This window comes from Molossus molossus, unplaced genomic scaffold (genome assembly GCF_014108415.1).
Source record: "Molossus molossus isolate mMolMol1 unplaced genomic scaffold, mMolMol1.p scaffold_m16_p_16, whole genome shotgun sequence".
Taxonomy (NCBI): Eukaryota; Metazoa; Chordata; class Mammalia; order Chiroptera; family Molossidae; genus Molossus; species Molossus molossus.
The window spans coordinates 10342754-10350491 of NW_023425351.1; the positions used below are offsets into that span (position 1 = coordinate 10342754).

Consider the following 7738-nt stretch of genomic DNA (forward strand, 5'->3'; position numbering starts at 1 on the left):
ATATTCTTAGTTACAGGACTTCTGTTCAGCTAGATTTCAGGTGTTCTGAATGATGGTTATTTTGTAGTTTAGTTGTAATTTTGATGTCATTGTGGGAGGTTTTGGGTACTGCATTTACTTATGCCTTGATCTTGACTAACTCCAATTTTTATAGTTGTATGTTAATTATAAATATAAAAGAAATACAAAAAAAATTTTTCCTATATTGATTTTATTTTATTTTTTGTCTTTATTATTGAATGTATTACAGATGTTCCTAATTTTTCCCCCATTGACCCCCTCCTTCTCACTCCCACCTCCCTCTCGCCTTTTCCCACATTGGTGTCTGTGTCCATTGGTTATGCATATAAGTTCTTTGGTTTATTTCTTCTCACCTCCCAACCCCCTTCTCTTTGAGGTTTGTCAGTCTAGCAACCAATTTGTTCTTCTTAATCCCTTCACCTTTTTCAATCATTCCCCCAACCCCCCTCTCATCGGGCAACCAACAAAATGTTCTCTGTATCTATGAGAATGTTTCTGTTCTGCCTGTTCATTTTTTCTGTAGATTCCATTGCCAATAGATATGTATTCATTGCCATTTTGTTTGTTCATATATTTTATCCTTTTCTTCAAAAACACCCTTCAACATTTCACATAATAACTGTTTGGTGGTGATGAACTCCTTTAACTTTTTCTTGTCTGGGAAAGTCTTTATATGGCCATCAATTCTAAATGACAGCTTTGCAGGATAGAGTAATCTTGATTGTAGGTTTCTGCTTTTCATCACTCTGAATATTTCTTGCCACTCCCTTCTGGCCTGCAAAGTTTCTTTTGAGAAATCAGCTGACAGTCTTATGGGAAGTCCCTTGTAGGTAACTAACTGCTTTTCTCTGGCTGCTTTTAAGATTCTCTCTTTGTCTTGAACCTTTTGCATTTTGATGATGATGTGTCTTGGTGTGGGCCTCTTGGGGTTCATCTTGTTTGGGACTCTCTGTGCTTCCTGGACTTGTATGTCTGTTTCCTTCACCAAGTTAGGGAAGTTTTTTGCCATTATTGTTTCAAATAGGTTTTCAATTTCTTGTTCTCTCTCTTCTCTTTCTGGCACCCCCAAGATGCAAATGTTGGCACGCTTGAGGTTGTCCCAGAGGCTCCTTACACTCTCCTTATTTTTTTGGCTTCTTTTTTTTTTTTTTGCTGTTCTGATTGGCTGTTTTTTGCTTCATTGTATTCCAAGTCGATGGTTTGCTTCTTGGCTTTACCTACTCTACTATTGAAGCTGTGTAAATTATTCTTTATTTCAGTTAGTGCCTCCTTCGTTTCTGACTGTGCATCCTTCATTTCAGACTGGTCCTTCTTAATGCTCTTGAGGCCCTCACTAAGTTCATTGAGCATCCTTATAAGCAGTATTTTGAACTAAGCATCTGTGAGTTTGCTTTTCTCCATTTCGCTTAGTTCTTTTCCTAGAGTTTTGTTCTGTTCTTTCATTTGGGACCTGTTTCTTTGTCTCTTCTTTTTGGCTGCCTCCCTGTGTTTGTTTCTGTGTATTACTTAACGAGAGGTATGGGGCTAGCTGAGACCAGATGCTGCTTGTCTTAAAGAATTTAGGAAAACCTGAAGCAGGGTCCAAGACAGGCCAATCCTATAATTAAGCCACTGGCAACAGCTTGGGTGGGCCTGAAAGTTGGGTGGGGCGGGGCCTCAGGGAATCACCAGGGCAGGGCAACCAGTGTGAGCCAAGTTGCTGGAGTCCCAGATATGGCAGCTGTCTGCCACCCCAGGGAAGGGCTCACCAAAGGAACAAAGGCCTCTGACAGCAAGTTTGTCCTGGAGAAAGCCACCTCTTCAGCCCTTGCTCCAATGCTAAATAGCTCAGTTCTTCCCTGTATGTCTCTGGTGCCCCTTGAGCTGCCTTCCCTCCAAGCTTAAAGGGAGCAAGTCCGATAAGTCTGTGTGTGGGCCCTTTATGAGGAGCTACCTGGGGCTCCAGCTGCCTCAGCCTCCCTGAGCCTCAGTTCCTGCTGGTTTTTCCAGCCAGAAGTTATGGGGACTTCTCTTCCTGGCACTGGAACCCTGAGCAGGGTGCCTGGTGTGGGACGGGGGACCCCTCAGTCCTCAGGGAGGATCTTCCCAGCCGAGGTGTCCTCCTGATTTTTACCTGCCACACGTGGGTGTGGGACCAGCCCGTTGTGCCTCTCTGCCCCTTCTACCAATCTCGATAAGGCTGCTTCTTTTATTCTGTAGTTGTAGGACTTCCATTCAGCTCGATTTCAGGCGGTTTTGAATGATGGTGGTTCTGTAGTTTAGTTGTAACTTTGATGTGGTTGTGGGAGGATGCGATACTGTGTTTGCCTACGCCACCATCTTGACCAGAAGTCCCACAAAAATCTTTTGTGTTCATTTTCATTATTTTATTATAAGAAATTTTAAATATATGGAACATTTGAAAGAATTTTGCAATATAATCCCATATGCCCACAACCTAGATTTTATCAACATTTTATTATACTTTCTTTACCGCCTATCAATATATCCATTTCTGTCTCTCTCTTTTTTTTTTATCCTCACTCAAGGACATTTTTTTATTTTTTTGTTCAAATAGAGTGGGAGGGAGAGAGAGAGAGAAACATCGATGTGAAAGGGACACATCGAGTGGCTGCCACCCGCACGACCAACCAGGGCCGGGAACAAACTGCAACCGAGGTACGTGCCCTTAGTGGGAACCATACCCGGATCTCTCTGGACCGCAGGCCGACGCTCTAACCTCTGAGCCAAAATGGCCAGGGCTATATCCATTTCTCTATGACCCATCAACACATCTTATTTTTTTATTCATTTTCAAAGAAAGTTGCAGACACTTCCTCTAAATTCAATATTGCTCACAGTTATTTTTTAAAGATAGAATTTACACACAATAAAACAACAAATTGTAAATCTACTATTCATGAATTTTGGCAAATGCATACACCTAATGTGTGACAAATGGCTATCAACATGTAGAAAAACTCCTTTGCTTTAGAAAGTTATCTTATGTTTACTTCCAGTAAATCTTTGTGCCTACGCACCAGATGCAGTCACAATGTTTATTTCTATTTTTTAAAAATTAATTTAGTTTTTTTTATCCTCACCCGAGGACATTTTTTCCATTTTTTCATCAGATAGAGTGGAAGGAAGAGAGAGAGAGAAACATCGATGTGAAAGGGACGCATCAAGTGGCTGCCACCCACACGACTAACCAGGGCCGGGGACAATCTGCAACCTAGGTACCCGGGTCTCTCTGGACTGCAGGCGGACACTCTAACTGCTGAGCCAAACCATCCAGGGCCACAATGTTTATTTCTACATCCAGGTTAGCTTTCTCTGTTTCAGAACTTCATATAGATAGAATCATGCAATATGTAGTCTTTTGTGTTAGGCTTTTACTCAGCATAATACTTTTGAAATTGCCCTCAAGTTGTTGTGTGTAGTAGTAGTTTATTTCATTTTTATTGTTAGTTAGTGTTACATTTTATGAATATACCACAGCTTATTTATCCATTTTTCTTATTGATGGATACTTGGCTGTTTCTACTTTTAGGTTATCATGAATAAAGCCACTATAATTATTCCTGTACAAGTATTTTGTGGATATGCATTTTCATTTCTCTTGGGTAATGTATAGGAATAGAACTGCTAGGGTAGGTGGATGTTAATTTTCCAAAGAAACTATGAGGTTATTTTATAAAGTAGCTGTTTATTGTACACTCCCACCAATAATGTGTGAAAGCCCTAGTTGCTCCACAGCCTGCAAGCACTTGGCCTTGTCAGTCTTCTACATGTTGGTGTGTGATAATCTGCTACTAAGGTTTTAATTTGCATATTCCTAATGACTAATGATGATGAGTGGTTTTGAATGAGATTATTGACCATTTGTATATTTTTTGTGAAGTATAGATTCAAATCTTTTGTCCATTTTTACCTTGGGTTGGTTATTTGTTTTTATTTTAAGTTGTAGGGACTCCTTACTTTCCTCAATACCAGTCATCTGACAGACATATGTTTGTCTCAGTTTGTGGCTTGTGGATTTAGTTTCTTAAAAATGTCCTTTAGTAAGAAATTTAAAATTATGATTAAGTTGAATTTATCAATTTTCTTTTTTTGTAGTTAATGATTATTTTTTCCTATTATGTTATTATTTCCTAAGTGAACTTTACCTACCCCCAAGTCAAAAATGTAGTCCCTTATATTTCTTCCTGAAAGTTTCATGTTTTGATTTTTTTTTTTTTTTTTGGTTAATCCTCAGTGGAGGATATTTTTCCATTGATTTTTAGATAGAGTGGAAGGGAGAGAGGAAGAGAGAGCTGGAGAAACAACAATGTAAGAGACATACATTGATTGGTTGCCTCCTAAACAACGATGATGGGGGCCGGGGAAGGAACCCATGACCCTTTTGTTGGAGGGCCAATGCTCTAACTGCTGAGCCAAACCAGCCAGGGCTGTTTTGATCTGTTATATATATGTATATAATTCATCTCAAATTGATATTTTGTGTGACATGAGATAAGCTTTATTATTTTTCCAAATGAATACCCAGCATCAGTTGATGAAAATATTATCCTCTTTCAATTCAGTTTTTTTGGCTCCTTTGCTGCAAATCAAATAGCCTTGAAAGTCTGCATTAAAAAAAAAAAATGTTTTCATTGATTTTTTAGGGAGAGAGAACGGAAGAGAGAGATAGAAACATCCATGTGAGGAAGAAACTTCAATCAACTGCCTCCTGCATGACTCCTACTGGGAATGGAGCTGGCATCCCCTACATGCACCCTGACTGGGAATGAAAGTGGAACCTCTTAGTCCATGGGATAATGCTCAATTCACTGACCCACGCTGGCTGGGCTAGCCCTGTAGGTTTGTATCTGTTTTTTTCTCTGTATTTTGTCCCATTGATATGTTTGTTGATTCTTATGCAAATTTGATTTCATTTTGATTATTGGGAATTTATAAGATGTCTTAAAGTCAGGTGGTGTAAGTGCTCCAACTTCAGTCTTCTTGGAAATTTCTTTGCATATTTCCAGTACTAACCTAGACAGTGGGAACTATGGGGAGTCTCCTCCATTGGCTAAGATGGCCTGGTGGGTGGTTCTTACACAGAGCTCACCAAATACTAGATGTATGAATGAATAGAATCCATGCTCACCAAAAGATGAATGGATAAGGCCTCAGCATGCCAAAAGCTAGAGAGATGAATAGACAGGACCTTAGTGCCCCAACAGCTAACTAGACAATTAGATAGTGAAAAGAGCCCTTCCCTTCCTAATCTGTGAGAACTAGGGGCTTCAGCAGGAAAGGGAGATAGTTTTTGAAACCAGAGTCCATCATTCTGTCGGGTTGCATGTCACCTGAATAAAACCTCTTTCTTTGAATTTGCCTCATGCGTTTGACTTTTGTTGTGCCAGGCAGCCGAACCTGTTTTTCATCAGTTGCACCAGTCTATATAAATCAAAAACCTAGCTGATCAATTTCTACAAAAAAAGAATACAGGCATTGTAATTGGACTTGCAATGAATCTCATTTATTTAACTATTAAATTTTATTTTTAAAATTGAGATATAATTGAAATATATGTACATACATATATACACTTACATATATGTTTCAAGTGTACAACTAATGATTCAGTATTTGTATATATTGTGAAATGATCACCATAATAAGTTTAGTTAACATCTGTCACAATACATAGTTACAATTTTTTTTCTTGTGAAGAGAACTCTTAGCAACTTTAAAATATGCAATAGAGTATTGTTTACTATAATCACTATGTGGTATATTATATCCCTAGGACTTATTTATTTTATAGCTAAAAGTTTTTACCTTTGACCACCTTCACTCTTTTTTGTCCCTCCCCCCCCAGACCTCTGGCAACCACCAATCTGTTCTTTGTATCTACAAGTTCATTTTATTGTTTTTATATTCCATGTAAAATTGACATGATATGGTAATTGTCTTTGTCTTTTGACTTATTTTATTTAACACAATGCTCTCAGAGTCTATCCATGTTGTCAAAATGGCAATATTTTAGTCTTTTTATAGCTGAATAATATATATATTATATAATATTATATTATATATAATAATATATATATATACAGTAGAATTATATATATATACACACATACCACATTTTCTTTATCCATTTATCCATTGACAAACACCTAGGTTGCTTCCATGCCTTGGCTATTGCAATGAACATGGGAATACATATATCTCTTAGCAGTTGTGTTTTAATCTGTTTTTGATAAATACCCAGAAGTGAAATTGCTGGATCATATAGTATTTCTATTTTTAATTTTTTGAGAAAATTCTATACTGTTTCCATAATGGCTGCACCAATATATATTCCTACCAACAGTACACAAGGGTTCCCTTTTCTCTACATCCTCACTAAAACTTTTTTCTTGTCTTTTTTTTTTTTTTTTTTGGTACCAAATTACTTTATTTGAAGGAATGGTACAAATGAAAAGATGTAAGTGGATGATTTGGTACAAGTTATAGAAAAGGTAAAGGTAACTCCAACATGCACGTACTGCTTTGGTGACCAGGGAAGTCACCCCCCCCCCCCCCCCCCCCCCCGCCTATGGGAAGGGAGCCTAAGGCTTAGCTCTCGTCACTGTCTCCCAGGGTGTGCTTGTCAAAGAGATACTCTGCCATGCCAGCTTCAGGGGCCCCCATTCTGCGCAAGTTGGTTACGTGGTCACCCAGTTCTTTGATGGATTTCACTTGCTCATTCAGGTAGTGAGTTTCAAGGAAGTCACACAAGTGAGGGTCATTTTTGTCAGTGGCCAGTTTGTGCAAGTCCAGTAGTGACTGATTCACATTTTTTTCCAAGTGCAATGCACACTCCATCGCATTCAGCCCATTCTCCCAGTCGTCAGGTCTAGTTTCTTGATATCCTGGAGGAAGATTCGGCCACCTCATTGGTTCTGCAGCTTCATCAGTTTCTCAGCATGTTCCCTCTCTTCATGAGATTGGTGAAGAAAATATTTGGCAAAGTTCTTCAAAGCCACATCATCGCGGTCAAAGTAGTAAGACATGGACAGGTAGACGTAGGAAGCGTAGAGCTCCAGGTTGATCTGGTGGTTGATGGCGGCCTCCGAGTCCTGGTGGTAGTTCTGGCGCACCTGCGAGGCGGACGCGGTGGACGTCATGGCGGGCGGCTAAGGAGGGGCGGCTGCGCTGCGCTGGAGCGGGGCCTTGGGGATGTCCGAGGCGAGGTGAGGAGAGGAGGTGGCCGAAGGCGGTCAGGTGGCTGAGGGGGATGGGTCGAGCACCGGGTTTGTCCAAGCACTGTTGAAGCAGGAAACCACGGCGGCTCTCCGCGAAGACTGTGGCCTTGTCTTTTTGATAATAGCCATTCTAACAGGTGTAAGGTGATAATATCTCATTGTGGTTTTGATTTTCATTTTCCTAATGATTAGTGATGTTGAACATCTTTTTATGTACCTGTTGGCTATCTGTATGTCTTGAATCTCTTTATTTTTGAATGTAGAAAAAATGGTGGATTATTTGATTTTATGTTGACTACACTTTTAACAGGGACAAAAATAAAATAGAATATTAGATAAAGAAAGATCCATGTGCTTAAATGAATGCAAACTAGGAACAAGCATAGGATATAAAAAAACGCTTGGGGTTATATCTACAAAAGGCATATATTCCCCCCATTTTTCACTTGGTATTTTGTTTCTTGCTTGGTATGCATATTATATTAGGTACAAAACAA

General features: G+C 39.4%; 1 pseudogene; it reads right to left on the minus strand.

Moving 5' to 3' along the window:
- Nucleotides 1–6589: 6589 nt before the first annotated feature.
- LOC118631612 lies at nucleotides 6590–7166 on the minus strand (annotated as a pseudogene).
- Nucleotides 7167–7738: the final 572 nt, after the last annotated feature.